Genomic DNA, 26,580 nt, shown 5'->3' on the forward strand with positions numbered 1-26,580 from the left:
CCTATTCATTCACATTATTAAGATGGGCCCACCTCCCAGGCAATACCCACAGCAGACAGATAAGGAAGTTAGAACAGACACAGATTTCTTTCACCGGTGTGTGTTTCAGGGTGGAGGATGGGTAGGATACCACCATGACCTCAGTCTAGAAGCTCCACGTTTTCCTGTCAAATTCAAGCTCCAGAAGTTAGACTATTCATATGTAGTAATTCTAGATTCACTCTGAGCACAAAAATTAGCCTAACGGTCCAAAGCAAAGAGCTGTGAGAGATACGAGTAAAGCAGGGCTGGATGCCCAAACCTGCAGCACTTTGGACCAGGCAAGTGTGTCACACCCACTTTGACAGAAAACGGAGGCTCAGGTGGGCAGAGCAGCTGCCCAAGGTCACCCAGCACCCGGGTGAGTGAGTTTTGAACCCAGCTCTGCTTCTAAATCACCTTTCTCTTTTGCTGTCAAGCTGAGCAATTCATCCTAATTTTCTTTGGTGCCCCAGTGTTTTTTCTCTCCCCATTTAATGTCTGCTCATGTCTATCATAATACTGTTAGGATTAACCAGACAATTAAAAGTAAACAGCAGTGGTGTCACTGAGGAGGCTGACTTATTATAGTGGAAGAGGATCTAAGGCAAAGGAGAAGAGGGGGAGACATGAGAGCTGATGTTTCCAGCACCAGCAGAGTTACAGCAAAGTGCCCCCCCCCTCAACAGACTATGTGAAAAGACAGCTGCCTTCAGAGACTTAAACTTCACAAAATCAACACACCACCCTGCAGAGACAGGATCATTTTTTAAAGGACAGAATGGCTCTGAAGCCGGTAGTAGTAGTCTTCTTAAGGGGGGCGGGGTGTCAGTATATCTACAAAGAGGACGCATCCTTCAGAAGGCGGGGGATCCCTACCACAAGGCAGCTGCCTCTGGAAGGGTGAGCTCAACCCCAGACCCTCGGGGGCTTGGATGCTTCCCTCTGTGGAGAGACCCTGGGAGACTGCAGCCCTTCTCTCCTGAACAGGGGCAGCAGGACCCCTGCTGGGACACAAGGAGTCCATCCCACAGCTCAGGGGCACACCATCTTGTTGTGAAATGGATCCAACCCCCAAAGCTATTCCTGGAGTGGTCTGTCCACTTAGGGCTGTACACAGGGCACACGCACAGAGGCAGGCTGGCTTCGGAGATGCTCCTCTCGGATGTGCAAACAGATTAGGTTCTGAAACGAGTCCCTCTGTAAGGCCAAAGTATCTGAGAAGGGCTTAAGCTCAAAGTCCCTGGTGCATTTCCATCAAAGAGGGGTATAAATCAGTCTTTCAGAGCCTGAAAACCAGGCATACTCTTTGCCTCCAAGCTTGTGTGTGTTAATCAGGCATCTTTTCCCAAAGCAGCCGAGTCTGTCTGCTGTGCTGGGTCACCACCTCCTCTGCTGCAGTCTGGACATTGCATTGATGTCATCAGACTTTGTGACCATGGGACCACCCGGCTAGTGACTAAAAACTTTGTCAGCAGGGCTTTGGTCATACTCCCCTTTAAATTCTAAAACTCCTGGTTTTCTACTGAATTAACATTTTAGGCTTATAGGCATCTGGTCTTATGCTAATCATCTGGCCCAGTGGTCTGGCCCTGGGAGTGCAGAAAGATGTTAGAACCACTGAAATGCTGTTTCTCATCTTCGTCAAGTTTCTGTTTTTATGTATGTTCTAAAATGTACATTATATACATTCATACACATATGTCTTAATGCATGGATAAACAGTGTAGGTGTGTGCTTTTTAAACCAATGATTTGGTCTCGGGATCTGTTTACACTCTAAATAACTGAGGACTCTGAAAAATTTTGTTCATGTGGGTTATATCTACTGATTACTGATATTAGAAATTAATTCTGAAAAACTTGCAAAATATTAATTCATATTTTTAAAGTAAACCGATTATATGTTTAAATAAATAACGTTTTAATGAAAAACAGATATGTTTTTCATAGCAAAAGTTTAGTGAGAAGAGTGACATTGTCTTACATTTTTGCAAATCTTTTAAATGTCTGGCTTACGAGAAGACAGGTAAATCCTCACATCTAGTTCTGCATTCAATATTCATGATATGTCTTAGTTGAAATAAATGAAGAAAATCCACATTCACACAGTTATGTAATTGGAAAGGGAGGGATATTTTAATAGACTTGCATATAATTATGGATGTTCTACTTTGATAACATACCAAAACTTGACAAGTAGTAGTTTCTCAAAGGTTAGCTGTGATGTGGAATCTGAAACCATATCTCTTACTCTTTTGCATCTGTCCTACACTTTGAATGGACGTTTTGTCCATGTGTGATTCCATAACCACTATTCTGGGAAACACTGGTTCACTGAGTTATGCAGATCTTCCAAATTTTGACCCATTTCATTATCATGTAAAAAAAGAATCACATTGGTTAATACCATCACTGATCTCATCAGAAGTCACTAGGTATTGGGAATTGCCAAGCTTATGGTAGAGGATACAAGTCTTCTGACTTGAAAGCTTGAATTTTTTCATTGGCAACTAACATTGTCAAATATTTTCCCTGAGCTTCATTTCATTCATTTTGAGGAACATATCTGCCAAATACCAAGACCACACAGTCATGATCGGCAATTTTAACTCTTTTTTTAGGTGCTCAAAGGTCATTCTTTTAGTAAATTCTTTTTAGAATTTTGTCCAGGATCTGCTCTTCTCACCAGATTTAGCTGTAAAAATCCTTTTCCTTTTACCTACTGAAAGCTGAAACGTTCCTCTCTCCCTTCCTCTGGAGATGTACCTGAAAACTCTGAGCTAGTTCTCTCAGGATAGATCCCTCAAACTCTCTTGGGGACGGTGTGGGACAACCAACATGAGTGCTGTGTATGAGTGGCTCCTGAGGCAGCCCCAGCTGCAGCAGGGTCGCCACTCAGAGACCGGGTCACCTCAAGGCAGGGTGGCCCATGTGAGACAGGTGGGGACCTGGGACCCATTACTGCAGTGCTTGCACCTGGACAAATATCTCCTGGAGCAATGGAATATAAAGAAACTATAAGGAACTAAAAATAACTGCACACATGCACGGTTGGGGCAAATTATGAACAAGATACAAAAAGGCCAAAACCCGGCTGCCACTTCTCAGGTGCCAGGAGCAAAAGCAGGGTACCACGCATGATCCCTGCACACAGCACCACCAAGAGGATGGGCAGACCCCCTAACCCCCTCTGGCCCGACTCACCGATCTGCACCTGCGCCTGCGCTCACCCCGTTTAAGGGACCAGCCCTCCCCCACTGAGGGAGCGAGCAAGGGTACCTGTTACTTGTTTTCACTCCCTCGTGCTGCAGCACGAGTCCCAATAAAGCCTTGCCTGAATTTCTTGTCTGGCCTCTTATCAATTTCTATTGATTAAAGAGTCCAAGGACCCAAGTCAGTAACATACCTGCTCTCCCCACCACCCTGCTCTCCTGCCCAGAGACCCTGGCACCTAGGAGCCTGGGGTGTTCTCCCAAGTGTCTCCCCAGCCTTGGATGAACTCCCGTGTTCCTGTGGTGCTCCTCCACCACACACACTTCTTTTGGCAAAAGAGAAGGAAAACAAGAGCTGCTGGTTAGGGATAAAACTGAACTCCCCTCTTGACCCCGCCCCCAAATAAACTCTGCTAAGGGAGCCTTGCTCATTCTGTTCCCAGAGCAGAGGGGGACCCAAGTTCTAGTTCAGTGAACCAAGGGGTGCCCTAGTGGATCCTTGTATTCTTCTACTCGTCCGTTTTAGAGAGACAAGGGAGGGAAGACAAGGAGAGTATGATAAAACTGAGTGAGTGTGTTATAAATCCAAAAGCTTTAAAAATCATTGCCTGGAACCAAATTAAAATTATATTTAAATGCAGAAGTGCTGTGTCTCCTTTCTCAGCCAGCCTAACCCTAACCCTAACCCATAAAGAAGACACGAGCTGGAAAACATAGCAGTTGGCCCTGTAGCCCCAGCCTCTAATTTGAAATAGAATACCCTATTATTCATACAAGACTGTGCTGCAAACACTCTTTAAACCATATCTTTATATTCCCCAAAAGAGATCACTAGAAAACAAACACAGAAACTTGGCAATGGAAATGAAAAGCTTTTTTAATCTTTTTTTTGCTTATGTCAACTATGAATCCCCACCCGTGTGAATCCGTGATGTTGTGTGCATCTGTCTTTACAACTGGAGAGCCTGGCAGGCGCCGTGCCCCTCTGCCAGGCAGGCTGCCCCGCTGAGCACCAGCCGCAGACCGCAGGAAAGCAGCAGGACGAAACTGGACTCTCCTGTTATTTTGTTCTTAGGTTTATTAAGTTTTAAATAACATCACTGTGTTTACTCTGGTTAAATCATTCTTTCCAGCGTCCCACTTTCTTAAGTTCATACTGAGGGATGTTCAGCTGGGAGTCACAGAAATGTTATACATATTTACTATTTTAGGTTGTTTCTCATTGGTAACCAGGTTAATAATATCCTCCCTCTTAAAAGGACGCTTGATGTATAAGTGTTTGCTATTTTGGGTGAAGAGGTTTTCCGTCTTGAATACACAAACAAAATTTCACTAACATAGATCTTTTCTGAGCAGTTCGAATACAGATGGAGATGGAAGTGCCCTATGTCTGTCTTAAATTAGAGAATGTTTTAAGTGAATGGATGTTTACTTATTTAAATATTATAGACTAACTTAATGGCTAATGGTGTTGCCACACAAATGTCCCTTTGGATAAAACATAAAACGGAATTGCTTGTAATGACATGATTATTTCATACAATGGAGGGATGTGAGAAACTAGATCCAGCTATTCCAGACTGAGGCTCCCCTTAAACTCCACGCACAACAGTGATGTGCAGAGCTGGCACACTTCCTCTGTGCAGGTGGCATGGTGTTTCCATACATGTTCACTATATGTGTATTTATTTATATATGGTCTCTCCCTCTACAAGGTGAGCAACCCAAGAGTAGTGATGTGTCTACTTCATGCCCAGTATGTCCCACAGTTCTTGCATTCATTCCACAAACATTATCAAGCATCTACAATATGCTATGCAGTTGGCCAGACAACAGAAATACAAGAACCAAAGACAAAGGCCCTGCATTTAGAGAGGTTGCAGGCAAGTGGGGAACACAGATCAACTGATCCAGCACAATTCAAGTTAGTGAGAGAGTGTCAGTGGGAGGTTTGAGGGCTGAGTAGGGACTTGTCCCAGTGAAGAAGCTGTGGGGTAGGTGGTGATGAGACATGCCCAGGCAATGAGAGAAGCACGTGACAATATGGTACATCTGAGGACCCACAGCGTTGCGGAGTTAATTCCCCGCTGGCCCAGGCCATCTCTCCCCTGGACCCCTGCATTGCCCTCCCCAATTCTACTCCATCTCCACAATCTCCACGATAGCAGCCAGAGTGATCTTTACTCAGATCACTCCCCTGTTCAAAATCCTCTAACAGCTCCCATCCAGTCAGAACAAAACCCTGAGGTCCCCACCGTGGCCTTCAATGCCCTGCTTGGCATGACCCCAGCCAGCTCTCCAACCTCACTGTGTTAGGCAGAATTTCAAAGATGCCCCCTCCCAAGGTTCCTGTCCCTTGGTGAGTCAGTCAAACACTAATCTAGGTACTGCTGTGAAGGGATTTTGCAGCTGTTATTAACATCGCAAGTCAGCTGACATTAAGACAAGGCAATTATCTGAGGGGACCTGACTTGAAGAGGGAGGGGGATTTGAAATGAGGGACCCTGATGCCAGTGTGATGTTATGAGAGGGTCTGTGACGAGGCCCAAGACACAGAACCTCCAGGAGACAGGAGCTGCCCCTGGCAGATGGCCAGGAGATGGAGACCTCAGTCCTACAACTGCAAGGAATTGAATTCTGCCGACGACCTGAAAGAGCGTGGAAGCAGATTCTCCCCCAGAGCCTCAGGTGAGAACGCAGCCGCTGGCATCTTGAGCGAGACCCTGAGCTGAGAACCCAGTTGAGCCATGAGGGACTTCTGCTCTACAGAAACTGTGAGGTAACAAACAGGTGTTAAGTCACCGAGTTTGTGGTGTTGTTACTCAGCAAAAAAACGCTAATATGCTTGTCTATTCCATCCAAGCCCTACTGACTTTCCTTTCTGTTGCTCAAACACATCAAGCCGGCTCCTGCTGCTGTGGCTTGGCATTTACTGTTCCTTTGCTTGGAATAGTCTCCCCAGATATACTCGAAGGCTCACTCCTCACAGCTCTCAGGTCTCTCTCAAACATCACTTCCTTAACCTTCCTATCTAAATGAGCACCACCACCCTCTATCTCCTTTTCTGGCTTCATCTTTTCCCATATTATCTGATATTATATGAAATGTTTATTTGCTCATGGTCTGTCTGTTCCCCGGAATATAATCCTGCAAGAGTGGGGCTTTCTCTGCTTTGTGCACCTTGGTGTCCCCAGTACTTTGCACATAACAGTTGCTCAGAAACCACTTGCTGAATTAATGAAGAAAAGAACAACTAACGGAAGCACAGGGCTGGGGGAAGCAGCAGGACTGGTGGGGGGTTGGGAGACCAGGATGAAGAAGAGGCAGAGCCAGATCATAAGGGGCTTGGACGCCACGTAAACACATTTAGACTTTATCTTGAAAGCAGTGGGATTTGTTCAAGGCTCTTAAGCTGGAGAATAACCAGAGATTTTTGTTTTAGAAAAATCCCCCTGCAGCAGTGTGGAAAACAGATTAGTGGGGGGCAAAGTGGAGTCAGGAAGACTAAAGGAGAGGATACTAAAGGGGTCTGGGTAAGAGATGACGAGGCCTGGATTAGAGCGATAGAGGGAGTGGGGGGATGGTGTACAGACTTGAGAGACTTTCAGAACTGTGAATAGATAGACCTTGGTAAATGGCAGGATTTGGTGGGTGAAAGGGAAGAAAGAGGTGAGGACACTCACTGAATTATTTCTAAGAGAACTGGGTAGATGGTGCCTAGCACTTGGCAGGGACTCCATACATTTGTTAAGAATGAATTAGCAAACAGCTCTGCCTCAAGCACGATACTGTACTAACTAGACTACCAGGTTCTGAATTAATAAGACTTTACCTCATTACCATCCATTTTCCACAGTTAGCAGTCCACACGATTGCTGCCATTTAGCTACTGAATGTCTCAAATAAGTTTTCCTACCTTCTCAACAGATAAATAAGTTACTTTCAGGAGAGTCTTTCACATCCTTCAAATTATGAACACATAAATCTTTCCCTTAAAGTATGATGAAATATAAAATTTAAGGGATCCCTTCACACCAGCAAAAATAGTTAACTCATGAAGGAAAGCCAGAGAACAACAAAGCAAAGTAGCTGTGCAGAAGCTAGACAAGAGTGCCCTATTTTATATAACCCTTTGGTATTCTCCATCACCCCCACCTCAGTTGCCACTGCTTGTTTATGTCTTTTCCACAGGACTGTAAGCTCCGTGAGGTCAGCGGCTACCTCTGTCTTGTTCACCAATGTGAACAAGCACGTACAAAAGTATGTACAAAAGTATTTGTCACATAGCAGCCAATTAATAAACAAGGACAAAAATGCACAAATGAAAATATAAACCACAATTAATCATCCTTATATCTATATAATCCAAATAAGGCCTCAGAAAATTAGAAATTTCTATGATGGGACCTTCCTTTACTAAATCTGGTAGACCAGATAGTCTCAAAATTAAATGATAATCAAATTACAGATGTATTTCCAAATACACGTTGAAGTCACAAGAAAGGGAAAGTCTCAGGAAACACAGACACATACAAAACAGATACAGAAACAGAACAAATCAAGAACACAAAACGTGAACAACAGCAACAAAAAGGTAAGGAGGAAGGCAGGGAGGCTAAGCCCTGGGTTCATACGAGTGAGCAGCTAACCCCAAAGCCCCCCATAACGCCCACCTGAACCATCAGAACGGGACTACGCCACCCACTACGGAAGGAATGTGCTAAACACAACACAACACGAAACAAAAAACAAGCTCTAGCAAAGGGAACCAAGGAGAGCTACTGTCTCTACCACAGATTCTGATGGAAAAAAATAATAATAGTCTCCTGCAAGAATCTGTAACCATAGTAGGCCTTTGGGATTCAAATTTATATGACCTGCTTTGACAGAGAATCCAAAACTGAAAAAAAATTTAAAGTGTCTGGGTTGGTGGCACCGTTAGTAAGGAAACAATGTAAATCCTTTCTGGAGGAAAACTAGATCAACAGAAAGCTACTCAGGATATCCACAAGTTTGGTTAAATACAAAAATTCCCTTTCAGGAATAACCATATATGTGAGAAAACAAGCCCCAATGACTGAAAGTTAGCAGAAATGACAATAGATTGAGATCCCCAAAGACTTCAGATATTGGAATTTCAGATATAAGCTATAAAATAATGATGTACGATAAATGTTTTAAAAAGATGGAATAAAAAAGTGATCTAAGAAGAAATAGGCAGACATAAAAATAATCTACTATAACTTCTAGAAATAAAAAGCTAATCGATCAAAATATCTAGATATAAAGAAACATAAAGATAACCTTCTAAATAACTTAGACATGACTGGAGAAAACATTTATGAATTAAAACAAATATATAAAGAGATTATACAAAACACAGCTCAGAGAGAAAAGGTGAAGAATAATACAAAAGAGACACTGAAGGTAGAATGAGAAGGTTTAATTAACCAGAAATCTAGAAGGAGAGAATTGGGAGAAAGGCAAAAAGCAATAGTCAAAGAAATAATGATGGGAAATCTTCAAAATTAATGAAAGATACTAATTATCAGATTCAGGCATCCCATGAGTCCTAAGCAGTGTGAACAAAAATAAACACATTGTAATGAAACTACAGACCACCAAAAACAAAGAGAATATCTTAAAAGCAGCAGAAGAGCAAAGAAAGGCTTCCCTGAGATCAATGACAATTAGACTGACAGCAGATTTTCATCAGTCAAAAGGGAAAGTGAGGAGCACAAAATTTCTTGCCCAGCAAACTACCTAGAACAAGGGTGAATAAAGACAATTTGAGACAAATGAAAATAGAAAATACCCTTCAGGAAGCAGGAAAAGGATGCCGGAAGGAAAGCTTAAGATCTAAGGCTGAATGATGCACGAAGAACTGGTAAACACGTAGGCAACTCTAAACCAGCACTGATAGTGCAAAATAAGACAAATATCTAATAACAGTATGGTGGTTCTTCAAAAAATTAAAAGTAGAATTACTACATGATCCAGCAATTTGCCTTCTGAACATATACCCCCAAAAACTGAAAGCAAGATTTTGAAGAGATATTTGTGCACACGTGTTCGTAGCAGCATTATTCACAGAAGCCAAAAGGTGGAAGTAATCCAAGTGTCCATCAGTAGATAAATGGATAAACAAGATGTGGTATATATACAATGTGGTATATATACCATGGAATATTTTTTGGCCTTAAAAAGGAAGAAAATTCTGACACATGCTACAATATGGAAGAACCTTGAGGACATTATGCTAAGTGAAATAAGCCAGTCACAAAAAGTCAAATAACTGTATGATTTCACTTATATAAGATAGCCAGAGTAGTCAAAATCATAGAGACAGAAAGTATAATGGTGGTTGCCAGGGGCGGGGGAGGAGAGAATGGAGAGTTGTTGTTTAATGGGTGCAGAGTTTCAGGTCTGTCACACAGAGTGAAGTAAGTCAGAAAAAGAAAAACAAATATCTTATATTAATGCATATACGTGGAATCTTGAAAAATGGTACAGATGAACCTATTTGCTGGGCAGGAATAGAGACGCAGACGTAGAGAACGGATGTGGGGACACGGGGAGGAAGAGGAGGGTGGGATGAATTGGGAGATTAGGTTTGACATAAATACACTACCATGTGTAAAATAGATAGATGGCTAGTGGAAACCTGCTGTATACCACAGGGAGCTCAGCTCGGTGCTCTATGATGACCTAGATGGGTGGGATGGGAAGGTGGGAGGGAGGTCCAAGAGGGAGGGGATATATGTATACATATAGCTGATACACTTCATTGTACAGCAGAAACTAACACAACATTGTAAAGCAATTATACTCCAATAAAAATAAATAAAATAAAATAAAGATGAAAAGAGTTCTGGGGACTGGTTGTGCAACAATGTGAATGTACTTAACATTACTGAACTGTGCACTTAAAAATGGGTAAGATGGTAAATTTTATGGTATGTGTATTTTACCACAATTTAAAAAGACAAACTAAAACACAAGGCAACATTGACGTATGAGCCAAGTGGAAGGTACCCAAAGCTTATGTTCTAAGTCCTGCATTGCTCAGGAAAAAGGAGAGGTATTGTTTCACTCTATTATGTTGTTTAAAGTCATCTAAAAGTATTTTTAAAATAACCACTAAGTGAATAGGAATAGAGTATTTTTTAAAAGACAATTTAAAATAAGGCAATTAAAAAAACCCATAGGTTAAAAACAAATGTACAAACAGTACAGACATACAGAATAAGAGGCAGCTATAAACCCAAATGTATCACCAAACATGGTAACTGTTGACCAGATTAAACTCACAAGACATTTTCAGAATGGAGGATATAGTACCTATAGGATACAGTTAAAGTGGTATTTTGCAGGAAACGTAGAGACTTAAATGCTTACTTTTAGAAAAGAAAGACTGAAATTAATTAAGTGTCCAGCTTAAGAGAACAGAACAAACATTAAAAAAAGACTAAAGATAAAAAGAGCAGAAATTAAATTTTTAAAAAATGATACAGTAAGGGAGCAACAAATGAAGCCTGGTTCTTCAGAAGCCTAGTAAAATAAACCTCTGACAGATATAATCCAGGGGGAAAATGAGAGAAGGCACAAAACAATAGAGAAATGAAGTGGGAGCGTAATCATAGATAACAAGAGAGCCCTGTAAGAGAATACTATGAACACCTTATGCCAATAAATTTGAAAGCTTAGGAAAAACAAATTCCTGGAAAAATAATACTAAAATAGACTCAAACAGAAAATCTGAAGAGTCCTATAATGATTAAAAACTTGAATCAGTTGTTCAATATCTACAGACCTGGATGGTTTTTCTAACCAGGAAGTTCTGCCAAACTTTGGAACTTATTACTTTGAAAATTATATAAACTTTTCAAGAGACTTGAAAAAGAGGATACTATAACTTTGATATCAAAAGCACACCAGGTCAATAAAAGAAAGAAAAGGTAGCCTAGGCTAATCTCACACATGAATAGATATGAAAAAAATCCTAAACAAAATATTGACAAACCTAATCCAAGAATGTACAAAAATACATCATAATCAAACTGGGTTGACTCCAGGAATATAGGGTCAGTTTAACATGAGAAAATCTATCCACCACATTAACATTAAAGGATTAAAGGAGAATAATCATTTGGGGCTTCTATTTGATGGGGGTGGGGAAAGGATTTTAAAAAATATCATCATCTTTTCATGATCTCAGCAGGGAAAAAGCTAACTCTTCACAAGCTAGAAATAAAAAAGGACAAGTGTACCTATGAAAAACCTCATTCTTAATGGTGAAGTATGAGAATCATTGACAAAATCAATCAATCAATCAGAAGGAAGACAAGGATGTCCATAATTACTGCTTCTGTGCACCACTGTCCTGGAGGTCCTAGGCAGTGCCGTTAAGTAAACAAAAGAAATAAAAGGTATAAGAATTGGAAAAGGGAGAACAAAACTGTCATGATTCACAAATGATGACTGTAGAACACACAGAGAATCTATACAAAGCTGCTAAGAAGAGCAGGGTTCCTGGATATGAAAGCACTGTGCAAAAATCTTCAACTTAAAACTTACTCAGGTCAGGGACTAGGAGGCTTACATGTCTGGGATGGAGTTCTTGCTTATGGGTGTTCATTCATCACAAATGAACTCATTCCTAGAACATTTAACTGAAATGCAGCACAAAAAGACTTAAGATGGGTGTGACCAGCAGGCTGTCTCTCTGTTTACATGTACTAGTAGGGCCAAGGAAGACCAAAACTGCAGCCTAGGGGTCTGCTGGTTCACCATTTTTAATCAACCCATGTCCCAGGGCACATCAACAATCAGGAAGGGTGAAGCCAACGACCAGGAGAAAGTTCGCCCTTCATTGGCAACCTTAGCCTCTTTGCATGTGGATATGGCCTTGGAACCCAGAGCTGTCAGTCACCCTTTGTTCTCCAGCATGAAGCTCAAATAACATCTCAACATCTTGAGGAGATGTGGGGATGGAGCGATGGGGCAAGGAAGAGACAGCAACAGGCTTTGAATCTACTAAGATTTTGCTTCCACCGGATGATATTCCTGACTAGACCACATGTTCTTTCAGGTAAGATTAACACGTGGGAGAGTCTAGCATTCTCATTTTAAATTTTATTAGACGATATCCAGGGTTCGAAGGCCTTGCCCATCTCACCAGCCTCATCTCCTCACCTTGCTCCTTTCATTCCAACAAATCCAAACGATTTGGAATTCCCTGAACCAAGAAGCCTAGAGTCCCCATCGTCTTCCTATTCATTCCCATCTTCTCTGACCACTCTTTCCCCTGCTTTCCTCCCTCCCCAACACCAACCCACAGAATTAATACATCTTCTCAGCACTTATTTTCTATGCATTATAAAACCTTATTATAACAAATAATTATAATTCAATATGGTATGTGTACTCCTGTCTATCTCCCTTACTGGGCTATGATCTCACTGAGAATAGGGACCATATTTTATTTTATTCACCTCTATCCCCAGAGCACACTTGCTCAATCAATGTTGGTTTGAATGAATGAACGAGTATGAGGGTGTGTGTGGGTGGGGTGCGTGCGCGTGCGCGCGTGCAGAAGAACTAGAATCTAACCCCTCCCATCCACCACACTCCATGGTTTCACCAAGGGAAGAATAACACTGGAGAGAGAGAGAGAAGGAACAAGAGAGAAATGTTGTTCTTGGACTGATGGGCCTCCACATGAAGGAGATAAGTTAGCCACAGGCCTGTGACTGAGCCATGATGGCCTCACAGAACTCCCTCAGCAATGGAAGGTCACTGCTGTCAGGGCAGCGCCTGGCTCCCCAGCCCCACTGAGGCTAGATGTTTTCAAAGTGGTCTTGAGAGGCTGGCTGCTTCAGCTGAAAATGAATCTCTCTGGACACATTTGAAATGCCAGGGAGGAGGTTAATCAGGGAGATAACCAAGAGGACAGAGAGTGTACTACAGGGCCATTTCCAGCTGTTTATGGGAAAATGAAGAAATAGATGGTTAAAACAGGGTTGGCCTGGTGGGTAGAGATATGATATCACTTGGAAAAATATGAGCTAGTGTGTAGTTAGATGGACAGTTTCTCTGCTGATACTGGGAATCACATTAAAGTCTCAATAAAGAGTTACTTTCTCACTCTAGGTGGGGGCATATTATGTGCATTGCTTTGCTAATTAAAAAAGGGATATAGCCTGTCAACATTTAAATCAAGTCTACTTCGATAAAGAAAAAAAAAAAAGAAGCCGCCCAAGGGGAAAAGAAGAGAAATCACCCCAAAAAGCCAATTACAGAATTAATTATAAAATATAATAAAATATGCATATGATTGTGCTTTTGAAAAAGGGATGTAGCTTTTTTCTTGAATTTTTGAATTTTATTTTATTTATTTATTTATTTTTTATACAGCAGGTTCTTATTAGTGATCTATTTTATACATATTAGTGTATACATGTCAATCCCAATCTCCCAATTCATCACACCACCACCCGCCAACCACCACTTCCCCCCTTGGTGTCCATACGTTTGTTCTCTACATCTGTGTCTCTATTTCTGCCTTGCAAACTGGTTCATCTGTACCATTTTTCTAGATTCCACATATATGTGTTAATATACGATATTTGTTTTTCTCTTTCTGACTTAACTGCACTCTGTATGACAGTCTCTAGGTCCATCCACGTCTCAACAAATGACTCAATTTTGTTCCTTTCTATGGCTGAGTAATATTCCATTGTATATATGTACCACATCTTCTTTATCCATTCGTCTGTTGATGGGCATTTAGGTTGTTTCCATGACCTGGCTATTGTAAATAGCGCAGCAATGAACATTGGGGTGCATGTGTCTTTTTGAATTATGGTTTTCTCTAGGTATATGCCCAGTAGTGGGATTGTTGGGTCATATGGTAATTCTATTTTTAGTTTTTTAAGGAACCTCCATACTGTTCTCCATAGTGGCTGTATCAATTTACATTCCCACCAACAGTGCAAGAGGGTTCCCTTTTCTGGGATGTAGCTTTAAAAACAGAGAACTATAACACTTCTAGATGTGCACTTAAGAGAATATATTTTGTTTCATCGCCTTGCAAAGTAAATATGAGATTTACTCTCCCACATCTCAAGACATATTTCTTATTTGTTAAAGGAGGCTCACTAGCAGTTGACAGGATTAAGGTTGGTGCTTATTTTCTATTCTCCTCCCAGGGTTAACACGTGACATGAGGAGTTCCTTTTCACTAATACAAAGAACCTGAGGGGTATTCCTTAATGATTAAGCCAACAGATCTGCTTTAGAGCAGGTGAGTGGTCTAGACAGAAGCTCACTGCTCTGTAGTGGGGGAATTCATCTTCCATTTCTGTTGTTTAGACCTAAAAACAATTCACCAGATGGGACCTGGGCAGCCAAGTGTGACCACTTCCCTTGGTCTGATTATTAAACTTCAATTAATGCTTCTAAAATCACATTAGCTTTTTTGACAACCATAATATACTGCTGACTCATTCTGAGGCTGCAATTACCTAAATCCCGAAATATTTTTTCACATGTGGCTATTAAGCCAAACCCCATACTTTTACTTTGTTTTTTGGACTCTAGTGCAAGTCTTTGTCTCTCCCCAAAGTCCTTCTAGGTAGGTTTGGTCTGTTGTTTCAAAACGCCAAGATCTTTTTTGGATCTTACTTCTGTCACTTTGACATTAGTTATTCCTCCAAGATTCATACCATCCACCAATGTGATCTTTCTGTCAGTACCACTGTCTAAAAGATATTTTAAAGTTGGCTAGAAAGGGGCTACGGACACAGCCTACAGCGTGCTTTCTGTACCATCATCTGGCCCGAATCTCTCTCATCCTAAGGATATCACCGATGATTGACATTTCCATACACACTTTCTCAACATTCCTCTAATCTACCAACAAAGTAACCTCAGGAATGAAAGTTAATCTAGTCTGACCTGCTTTTGGCAAAGCCCTGCTAATTACTAATGGCTGTTGCTTCCTTCACCAAGTGTTCAAAAATCATTGTCCTAATAATCCTTTTTAGAATATTTCCTGAGAAGGATGTCCATCTTACCATTTTATAGATTCATTTTATCTCCCTAGTTCCGTTTTTGAAATTTAAATACTTATCTATCTGCATCTTTCCTGTCGCTCTTGGTGATGCCAACATTTCTCCAACGTTGTGTGCTGGTTTGATGGTCTCTGCCTCAAGCTCCCTCTGTCTTCTTGGGCCTTGGGGCTTCACCTCATTTGGGGGCATAACAGCCTCTTGTCATGGCCTCATCTACTGTCTTCCTTCACCTCTATCCTACCCTTTCCAATCAGAGAAGTCATTTCCATGGCAGAAAAAATTCAAGCCAAACAGAAGCTCAGCAGTTTGGTTTCTCTCACATCCACCCCTCTTTGGTTTTATTATTCCAAACATAATTTTTGAAAGCCCTTTTTGTTACCTGTAGCATTTTTCACAATCCTCTGCTCACTCCGCACTCTGGTTCTTTCACAGCCCAGAAGCCACCGTCTGATATGGGCCTCGGTTGCATGGCGCAACCTTTCCTAAGCCTGGGGCCAAGGCCAGAACAGCACAGAGGAAGTGGCGGCACAGACGAGGCATGCCCTGAGGGAAGGGTTACCTAGAAAGCACAGCCTGCAATCACCTGGTCAAGGAGAAAAAGTAACAGGATACCTGGGAAGATGTTAGGGTCAGAGGTCAAGAAAAGCAGAATTGCTTATCAAGCTAGTGGAGTGATACAGAGGGCTAGCTAGCTACACTGTGGATGGGAAGTTAGGTCAGCAGCAAAGAGAGAGAACAGGTGCAGGTAAGCTCAAATGGCTCCAAACCCACATCCCCTTCTCCCTGGGCCATGAGCTCCTCAACTGGACAAAAGCCCTGGACTGTCTTTGAATCTCTAGCATAAAGCCTGACACACAGATGCTCAACATACTTGTGAATGAATTCATCAGATCGGCCCTGGCTCATCAGACCACACTGGGGGGATCCTGTAAATGGATCAGTCCAGGCTGGAGACCGTTCTTCCTACACATCCTTAAACAAGAGAGCTCCCTGGATGGTCACATACCTGTTCCTCCTTTGAACTGTGGGCAGCGTGTTGTTGTCAGTTGTCCTGAAATGCGTTTCCCTTTCAGAGCCTCAGACCATGAGATCCTTTTTATTATTTCCCTCAACTTGGGGAATCTTTCCTCCTAGAGCCCAGGGTAGACTGTGGATGAGGACACGATTCTCTCCCTGGCTACCAGAGGTCCCAAGGCCTGGTTGCTTCTCAGACTCCTGCTTCTTTCACTTCAGCATCCAATTCCTGCTTCTATGAGTCAGTTTCTATCTCATCTGAAAATACAGCCATGCCTGATGAATGTGTTCATGACATATTCTAAAAGGATGGCAATTAAACCGCCTCCTCAGGCGGATTCCCTAATCATGTTAAAACAGCACCATTTAAATATCTTGCGTATTACACTGTGGTGAGTCTCTACAGGAATCCAAGGCTAATACAAAGTGGTACTGGTTGATGAAGATTAGACGCGGTCATGGGTTAACTTGTGCTCGGCAGAATTCTAGGACGGCATTAAGTTAAAAGCCACTGTTGAAACCTTAACTTGGCGGCAGTCAGTCAAACCGAATAGAGTAACAACAAGAAAAGCCGTATCAAGGCCACTATGTCTCTTGGCAGGCACAGAGGGTCTGGAATCAGTGAATCATCAGGCTTCGGGCTGGCTAAGCCCAAACACAGCACTTTTGATAAAAGCAGATGCTTTGTTTGGCTGGTATCTATCTGCCCTTCCTCCGCTCCCACCCGCCCCATCCACCCTGCCCCCAACCATTCCTCATCCCCTTCTAAAGGACTGTGTTTGTAAAGGTTTCTTCTCAACTAACTCAAAGGCAGAATACAAGTGCTATGGTTTTGAGCAAATGTCCTCAGAGCCTCTGCAAGGAAAGATTTCACTCAACCAAACATATATAGGAACATACACCCTAGGCCCCTTTTCCAGGGCAGGCACCTTGGAAAAGCAGCCCTCACCCCTCAGGCACAAGCCTGAATGCCAACCACAGTCGTCCATGTACCTCCTCTGCCCACAGAGCTGTCAGGGAACGTGTAGACCCGTCGGGGAAGGAACTGCGGGCTTAATCACCTTGCTGCTGACACAGGCCCACAGGGAGGGCGGCCCCGGGGACATGTCTGCTTTAATCAAATCAAAAACGTTTTTTAAAAAGAATCAAGTAATGAAAAAATGTGCTTTGTTTCATTACATGCTTAAAAGATTAGATATTTTCCTATTGAATTTTGTCTCTCATCTTAAAAAAAACCCACCTTCCTTTGAACACCAACCCCGCTGCGGCTCCTGCCTCATTTCTCTGCTTCCCACCAAACGCCCAGCCTCCTCTGCTGGCTCCCAGAACAGTCTGTGCCGGGATTCCTCAGCGCTGGGTCCTAGGGGCCCTTCCCTTTATGCTTTACACAGCTCTCTCCTTTGCCGACGGCATCCATTTCCGGCTTTAACATCATTTCTCTGCAGACTCCTAACTTTATAACTTTTAGCCCAGACCTCTCTCCACAGCTCCAGGCTCATAATACCAACTGGTATTATGATTAACACCTCCACTCAGACACACACACATCTCAGACTTCGCACACGCAAAACAGACGTCTCGATTCCCTGCAATCTACCGTCACCTCCTGCTACCGGGAAAAAGCCGCCCAACAACCAAACGAAGCCCTGCTCTCTCCAATCTTCTCCGTCTCCGTAAATGGTCCCACCTCCCGCCCCCAGCTACCCGAGCCATACTTGACAGCCCCTCTCCCTCATCCCAGTCCCACTAACCCTCAGTACGCCCGGTAGACTCTACCTACAAAACAGATCTTGAATCCACCCACCTTCATCTCCTCCACTGCCACACCAGAGCAGACCCCACTGCTTCCCATACTGTTGCAGTCGCCTCCTGCCCTCCCTCCAGCTCCTCTTCCATCAATCACTTCTCCACTGAATCTTCTAAAACTGCATCAGACCATGCTATTCCCTCGCTTAAAACCCTTTAAAGGCTTCCCTTGGCCCTACGGAGAAAATCTAAACTCCTTAGTAAGGTCTAGACCGGTACTGTCCAATAGAAATACAATGTGAAAAACATGTAATTTAAACTTTTCTAGTCACCAGTTGAAAAGAAATAGGTGAACTTAATTTTAATAATCTTTTAACCTAATATTTCAAAATTATCAATACATAGTAACATAAAAATATTAATGAAGTATTTTACATTCTCTTTTTATATTAAATCTTCAAATGTTCCCTCCCGCAGAGAGCCATTCCCTCCTCCCAATCCAAGGAACTCAGGGCTCTCTGATGTGACCTTCCTTGCACCTCCTCATTCTGCAGTTATGTATCTGTTGATGCATTTGTGCGCATGCCCCATAAACTGGGCACTCCCTAAGGACAGGGCCCACATCTATTTTATTCTCCACTGGGTACCTGGTACCTAGCACAATACCTGGCACTAACTAAGCTCAATAAATATTCATCAAAGAATAAACAGTGAAGACACTGACATTAAGTACTACGATCAGACAATTAGACAAGGGCTGGGCCAGCCCACCAAAGGGAGGCTCTGCTCTGTGTCTTAGCACAATGGTGTGCTGATCTTTCTGTGCACCGTAGGGTTGTTAGACCTGTAAGCATGAGCGGTGGCCAAGATGCACTGCTGTAGGGCAGCCCAGAGCAGACCCAGGTAGAGGGATTCCAGCGAGACTCCGTCAACACGTGGGAAACTTTCTCCCCCATTAGCCGCAGGCATGGAACGTGATCTCAGGTTACACACAAGAATTAGGAGCCTCCCAGGAGGAAGGAAGGGTGGAAACCAACATCTGAGCCCCTGCTTCATGCCAGGTCCTGGGCTAGGTGCCCTCACTTGGGATTGTATTTGACCCCCAAGCCACCCTTTGAGGACGTGGAGATTCAGAAAGGTGAAGGAACTTACATAAGGTCACAAAGCTACCAGTCTGGTTGCCGGAATCAGCACCAAGTTCGCTAGCAGCTTTCTTTGATGTCCAGGGCTAAATCAACGTCCCAGCAAAAGTACCAGTGGCCTTCAGGGCCAGGCGTCACACAGCAGAGTTGGCAGGAGAAGAATAAACAGCTATGATCAGGTGGAAGCTGAGAGCAAGGACGTGACCTGCTCCACCCAGACCCCCCAGAAGGCGGTACCAGGCTCAAGAGTGAAAGTCAGAGTGCTGACGTTCGGTGGAGCCTTCAAGTTTAGTGACCAGTGAATCTTCACAGCACTCCTCAGAGGGGATTATTTTCACCCTCATTTTATAGTTTAGAACTTGCCCTAGTTCACACACCTAGTAGTGGATAAACAGGCATCTGAACTGAGACCTCTCACTTATGTGACTCGTGTTCTCACCTCTTGCCTCTTACTATGTTTGCAAGTGATTCTGGAACCACGGACAGTCCTCTGCATAAAGGCTGGGTCAACGTGGAAGGTTTCTCAGCCTTCTGTAATTTGTCAATAACAGCACAATCCGTAAACAGGAATACCCTCAGCGCTTGTGTTTGGGGCCTCAAAGGAGAGAGAGCTTGAAATTCTGCATGCAATCCTGCAGCTAGTCTCTTAGAGACAGACTGCGTGGTGACAGCATTACAAAGCTGTGAACAGCAGGGTGGCCGTGGCCTGAGGGCTTATCACTCCTGTGGCTCCAGTCCAGGCCCCAGGAAGGCATCTCCTTCCAATCAACGAGAGTAACTATAACTTCTCCAGCTCCCATCTCTCGCCAGGCTGGGATGGCTCCCAAATCCACATGTGATAAGAACATGAGTAGTCTGTAACTGCAGAGCGTCTTCTGTTTACAATATGCTTTAACCTATACTGAGGGGCGTGAAAAACTCATAGTTTCTGACTTTCAGAAGACTGAAAAAACCTGACTTTTCTCAAACAGCATGCAGGAGGCCAGAAAAAAAAGGATTTAAAGCAAGTCAGTTGGGGTGGGGTGTGAGGGGTTGGGGGAAAGAGGAGATATTGAACAGCTCCACTCAACAAGGACAGCTTTGTGTAATTCTCTGATCATTCTCTTGGTTGCGGTTTGCAATCAGTTAAAAAAAAATGTCCTTTCGTTTTTCCCAGAACAGCTGAGAATGCACAGATCCCAGCCTTTAGGGCTGAAATCATCCCTGTGAGTAGAGGATTTAGGACTACTGTCAGGCAGCTGGTGGACCTGCAGGCATTTCCCATTCTCTGGGCTCCCCCAACCCTGGGCCGGTACAAGATGCCCAGCAGGGCTGAGCTCACCTCTGACCCAGCTGCTCCTGGCCTCAGCACACCAGGGGCCACCAGAGCCTGGATGTGCACCATTCCTCGGAATTCACTAACCTACATCCACAACAGCTGCGCTCAAACACCAAGTGGCATTTCAAAATGTTAGTAAAACTCAACTTGAAAATTTAAAAATAAAAATTCAATGCATGGGCTATTACTTTCTGGAGACATTCTTGGCTGTTAAGCCACGGTCATTCTGCTAACTCAATAAATGTACCTTCTATTAAATAGAATCTATTAGTCTATTAAATAAATTTTTTTCAACTCTAAACCCAACTTGTCCTCTGTGCACAAAAAGCTTCCAGTTTGCAGACAGTAGACATGCCCACGTATAAATAATGTGCAGATGTTTGTGTGTGGATCTTCACACTGCAGATCCTTCTGATTAACTTTGAGCTAAAGGGTGATTTATTTGCATGTCTGGGGGAACATCTTGCTTTGCTAAGGAGAAAGCAATAGTTATAGAACTTGGTGGTTCTGAAGGGGAACACACAAAACAATTTTTCAGATGGGGGAACCAACACAGCCCAGAGTTAGGTCTTTAAAACAGTGTTTAGAGAAGGGTCTGCACAGATCCTGTGCCTTACACTTTTTCTTTAACTTTGAAGAGCTGACACCGTGACATGGTAGGTTACTTACTGCCTGGGAAAGGATACCGGATTTTAACTTGGGATAATTCTGCAGACTTTGTGGCCCCCATCAGTTAAAACACTTGTGACTAGTCAGTCAGCTCCACTCATGCACATTAATGAAACACCACATTGTCCAGCCACACGCTCCCACAGCACAAGGGGCAGAAGGAATTAGGCTCTCAGCAGCTGTTCCCAGGAATGCGTGCCTCCATGTACCCACAGGCAGGAAAAGGACCCACAGTGGACTCCAAGTGCTGATCCTGCAGCTACCCTGGCAACACAGACCTCTCACAACAGGAACTGGTCCCCTCTCAGCCCGAGGAAGGTCCAAGATTGAAATAAAAATTCATCCTTGAAGATAGATGAATCAAAGGGACACCAGCCAAACAATGCTAATGTCAAGAGGAAATCCCGTCTGCAGACCTCTCAGAGAAGCCTTGCTCTGCTTGCAGAACAAAGGCTTCTTCTGTGACATCAAGCAGCACGTTTAAGAGCTCCGGGCTTCTTGCTTTGGCTACCTTTCAAAACCACAAGTACATCCAAGGGCAGCCAAGACAACAACAAAGCCAAGAGATATAGGTCTCAGAACGAGGAGACTAACTCCCCTTCCAGGCCTGCCTTCTGCCTACTCTTGGCAGCCAAGGCTCTATCCTCCTCAAGGGGGTGTGTCTGAGATGCTGCAGTCAGACCCTGGGGACCGAAGCTTTCCATGCAAGAAGATAGCTCAGAGGATGCCCACGGCAGGGCCAGCCTTCTCAGGAGGCTATAGAGCGCAGTGTCTGGGGAAGTCCCTACAGTAGTTTCCAGGTCCTAATCCCAGCTCAGTCACCCACTAGGGTCTAATCCTAGGTGCTTCAATATCCCTGAACCATTTTCTCAACTGTAATGATGACAACATGCTGCTGCTAATAACGATGAAATCTGCTGTCCCTCACACAGGTTATGATGTTCAAACAAGACAATTTATGAACATATCCTTTAAGATATTTTAAAACTATAAAATGTTAAGAGGTAATAATTCATGTGGCTATGACATATGTTTATATGACAGCTTAATAATGCAAATTTTTAGGTCAAAGGGGAGACTTCCTCTGCTTTCCCTGGGGCCTCCCACAGGTTGGATATTCAATTAATATTCAATCATAATAAAGGTGACTTTTTAATGACTAACAAGGCAAACATGTTTGTTGGGAAAACAGCGAACTTGCAACTTATCATAGTATTTCACAAGGCAAGGAGGTGCCGTCTGAAGGGCTTCCCTCTGAGTGTAGGCGGGTCCATATGAAGAGTGGGTGGGGTCCTCCAAGATGGCTCCACCATCATCATGCCAACACCAAATGTGATGGAATGGAAGGCTTGCAGACTTGACATCTGGGCAAGTCACTCTTAGCTGAAGTTAACCCCTAATGCACTATGAAAAGAAACAAGTCAGGCCAAAAGAGTTTACCTGAAACAAGCCAAAAAAAAAAGAAAGAAAGAAAAAACCAATAATCTTGGGAATTATTGGTGCAGTGGTTAAGAATCCGCCTGCCAATGCAGGGGACACGGGTTCGAGTCCTGGTCTGGGAAGATCCCACATGCCGCGGAGCAACTAAGCCCGTGCGCCACAACTACTGAGCCCATGTGCCACAACTACTGAAGCCGTCGCGCCTAGAGCCCGTGCTCTGCAACAAGAGAAGCCACCACAATGGGAAGCCCACGCACCGCAATGAAGAGTAGCCCCCGCTTGCTGCGACTAGAGAAAGCCTGTGCACAGCAACGACGACCCAACGCAGCCAAAAATGAATGAATGAATGAATTTTTAAAAAAATCAATAATCTTGTTAAAGGTAGACCTAACTAGTCTTAGGTCCCTAGACTCAGGGATCCAAAACTCTTAACTTTAAAACACATGTGGCTCTCAGCTTGCAGTGGTGAGTGAGCTGGGGCGGTGGGTGGGTGGTGTTTTCACAGCTCCACTGGGCTGTCAGAGCTGAGTTAGGAACAGAAATGCTGCTTCTCTCTCACAGTAGTTCTGCCCAGCACCTTAGTCACACTCTGCGCTCTGGAGCCTCAGGTTCTCATTCATATATCTTGTCCCCAGCTTTTCACATTCACAAATGTTACTTGTTGACACTGTGGATTGTTCCAAAGAATAAGTGAGGCAGCTCATAATCTTATTAGGAATACTTAAAAGGATTTAAAAAAAAAAAAAGAATATACGGTACTTTGAACTCCTCAAAACTGGGAACATCTCAGGATATTTTTTTTTTTTTTTTTTTTAGGATATTTTTTAAATGTGCCAGGTAAATAAAACACATTAACAAGACTGCGGAGCAGGGGAAGAGGACTTTATGATCCTTTGACACAGAGCCACTCGCCTTCTCACTCAGCCTCATCTTGAAGGATGTGCATTTGTTACTTCTGTACTGACCTTCAACAATATTTTAAGTTAAGGAAAAAAGATGTGAATTTGGACGAACGTAATTCTGAATCAGAAACAAACCTAAACCAGCAGTGCTTGTTAAGTCTTCCACAGCCTGGACTTGAAACTCACGACTTGTGTCCACCTCCGATAAGATCTTTTACTGAGATCTGATCTATGTCCAAGTCAGTTTTCAAGTTAAAAAGCTTTGAACTGCTGGCAGGTTGACAGTTTGGGCCTTGGGTGTTTATCGAGAACGTCCTCAAGCTAGAAAGGGTGACTCCATTACCACCCTCGGCCCCTGGGAGTTTCCCCTGGTAAGAGCAGACACCCAGCCTAGACCTTAGAACTTCAGGGAATGAGTTTGTGAACCGTCTCTGTGTGGTACGCCATGGATACCTAGCTCAATATAGAGTTTAACTTAATGAATAAAAAGTGGCCACAGGAAGCCAGGTAACAGCTGGTTCTGACTCCACATAGTACAGCCTGGCATTTGTGCTTAATTTTGGCTAGCCAGAAGTTATGTTTCTTTGCTACCTCATAACCTTCCTAAGAGGGAGCGGTGATGGCTCTGCTTCTGCATCCCAGAGTGTTAGGTGCCAGTGATGCGACATTAACATTACCGTGCACAGGCATGCATCTCCACATGCACCTGTCATCAGCAGGCCACCCGGCGAGACTCCGCAGAGCAGAACCTTCTGACCCCCAGAACACGCTGGGGAACACTGTGGTTTGATGTCAGAAAGCTTGCAGACTCTCCAATGCTTTCTCCGGAGAATATCTGGGCCTCCACTTATTTTCTTCTTGTAATACTGCAGTTACACAACTAAAAATAATTCTGAACTCTTGCCTGCCTAGCTCTTTCCCAGCATGTGTACTATTCGCCTCTCAACGTGCTACACTCCAGCTGCAGGTCACCCCAGCTTGTTTTGGGTTTTTCAAACATGCCAAACTTGTTCCCACCCCCGGTTCTTTGCACTTGTTCTCCCTAGGCCCAGAGAGTTCTTCTCCTCAGATACCTGTCCACCCTATAAAAAAAGATACAACCCCAATAAATCTCTAGTGTATCACTCTAGTTCCTCTACATCACTGACTATAATCTGCAACTGTCTTGTTTATTTACTTGTATTTATTATGTGGGTCCCTCACTACAATGTTAGCTCTGGAATGACACTGTTTCTGATGTTCCCTTGTTATCCTGTTAGTTCACGTATTTCCCCACCCTGTAAGAGGGCAATGATTTGACAGCTAGAATGTCTACTATGTCAGACCAGCACTTCAGCTAAGATACACAGAGGAAATCGGCAGAATTTTCCTGGTGAAGCAATGGTACTTATAAAATCAATGTACTCTAATTAACACAGGTGCTTAATATATAGGCATGGAACAAATAAATGAGCTAGGATCAAAATGGCTTTCCTTGCTACAGGGTAGGACAAAAAGAGAGACACCAGGAGATACAGCAGAAGAAACCATCCCCTGCTTTACCCGATAGCATCACGGGTTGCTGGTCTTCCTCAACAGGAAAAGGGGTGCAGAGTTTCTAAACCAGCTCTAAAAAGCAGGGTCACAACCAGGCCCATTATAGATGCAGAGAAGAAGCCTTTACAACGAGGCTTATTTACCCAGGTCCCTGGTGGATAGAAGGAGAAATCAATTCTTGTTCTAAAGTATCCTGAAGCTGACCCGATGATACATCCATACACAATTTTATTTCAGCATGTTGACAACTAAATACAGGTATCCCTGCTTTTCAAAAGTTTGCTTTACATCGCTTAGCTTTTAGGAAAAGACCTACGTTAGTACCTGATTTCAGTAATCAAAAGAAATCTGAAGAGGATTTTTGCTTTTGTGAAAAAAGGTGAAAAGTGAAAACAGTGTTCAGTGTCTGTTTTCAGGAAGCTGTGACAGATGCAGTGTGCACCCAGAGCAGCAGCAAGAGTGGCACCACCAAGCTCCTTCTCTGGAACTACACTCAGTGTCTCAGCATCAAGCTGCCCTAGCTTTGAACTGTCTGTGAGCACCTGGGCTTTATCTCCATTCATCTTGTGCATCTGTTAGCAAGATGTGTCCTAAGGTAATTGTTTCTACATTTCACACCGTTTCAGCTTAGGGAAGGTTTCACAGGAAAGCTCTGGATAGTGGGGGCCGCCTACACCAGGACAGGCAGCTCCTGATTAATAGACATCCCGGCATCTCTATAGAACTCGATGGACCAGTGCCTTTTGTGAGTTATGGTCATTTTTATAAAGGGGGAAAGTGTCTAATGGGAAGAAAATGAATGCAGATTAACTGGAGTGAAATCATCTAAATATGTCATTGAGAAGTGACTGAGGAGCAACAGCCTCTGTTCTGAGGAAATAAGATATACTAGTTCTACACAGTGAGATGGATATACATTTGCAGTGTTTTAAACGATTTTGAAGACTCACTTTCAAAAAACCCTATTTCAACCATGCAGTTTAATTTCTGTTCTCCGGGCTTTCGCAGCAGTGTTTCCTGGCTTTGTTCACACTGCATCCTGACCTGGAGGTGCCTCCCCCTCTTCAACACCTGCAGACACCTTCTCTTTACTTAAAACACAGATCAAATGTGAAACCTTCCCTGAACTTCAATTTCCCTCCAAGAAGGAATTAAACATTTCCCTCTCCATATTTCCATAGCAACTTACATACACAGGCATTTCACCTACAGTTGGTTTTCATATTGCAAACTGGATGTAATTAAATACATAGAGAACGTGAATTGCAGTGCCTAGACTGGCTGCAGGTTCTGTAACATGCTGGTGCTATGGAACTGCTGCTGCTTGTTGCTATAGAAACGTAAGGCTGAATGAATGTCTGGCGGCTCATTTTGTGAACTGGGCTGGAATTTATTTTGCATCTTATTTCACTTGTGTCTCATATTTTTCATTACAATGGGTCATAAAAGTGATAACATGTGTATAAGAAGTCCTGGTTAATGATAATATTGTCTAGAGCTAGGAAAA

At 43.3% G+C, this 26,580-nt stretch overlaps 1 protein-coding gene across 2 annotated transcripts in view; it reads right to left on the bottom strand.

The window, feature by feature from the left end:
• Nucleotides 1-26,580, bottom strand: part of BCAR3 (BCAR3 adaptor protein, NSP family member) — a 201,298-nt gene that overhangs the window by 79,121 nt on the left and 95,597 nt on the right. The gene's annotated exons all lie outside the window — the stretch shown is intronic.

The sequence above is a fragment of the Eschrichtius robustus genome, chromosome 3 (genome assembly GCF_028021215.1).
Source record: "Eschrichtius robustus isolate mEscRob2 chromosome 3, mEscRob2.pri, whole genome shotgun sequence".
NCBI lineage: Eukaryota > Metazoa > Chordata > Mammalia > Artiodactyla > Eschrichtiidae > Eschrichtius > Eschrichtius robustus.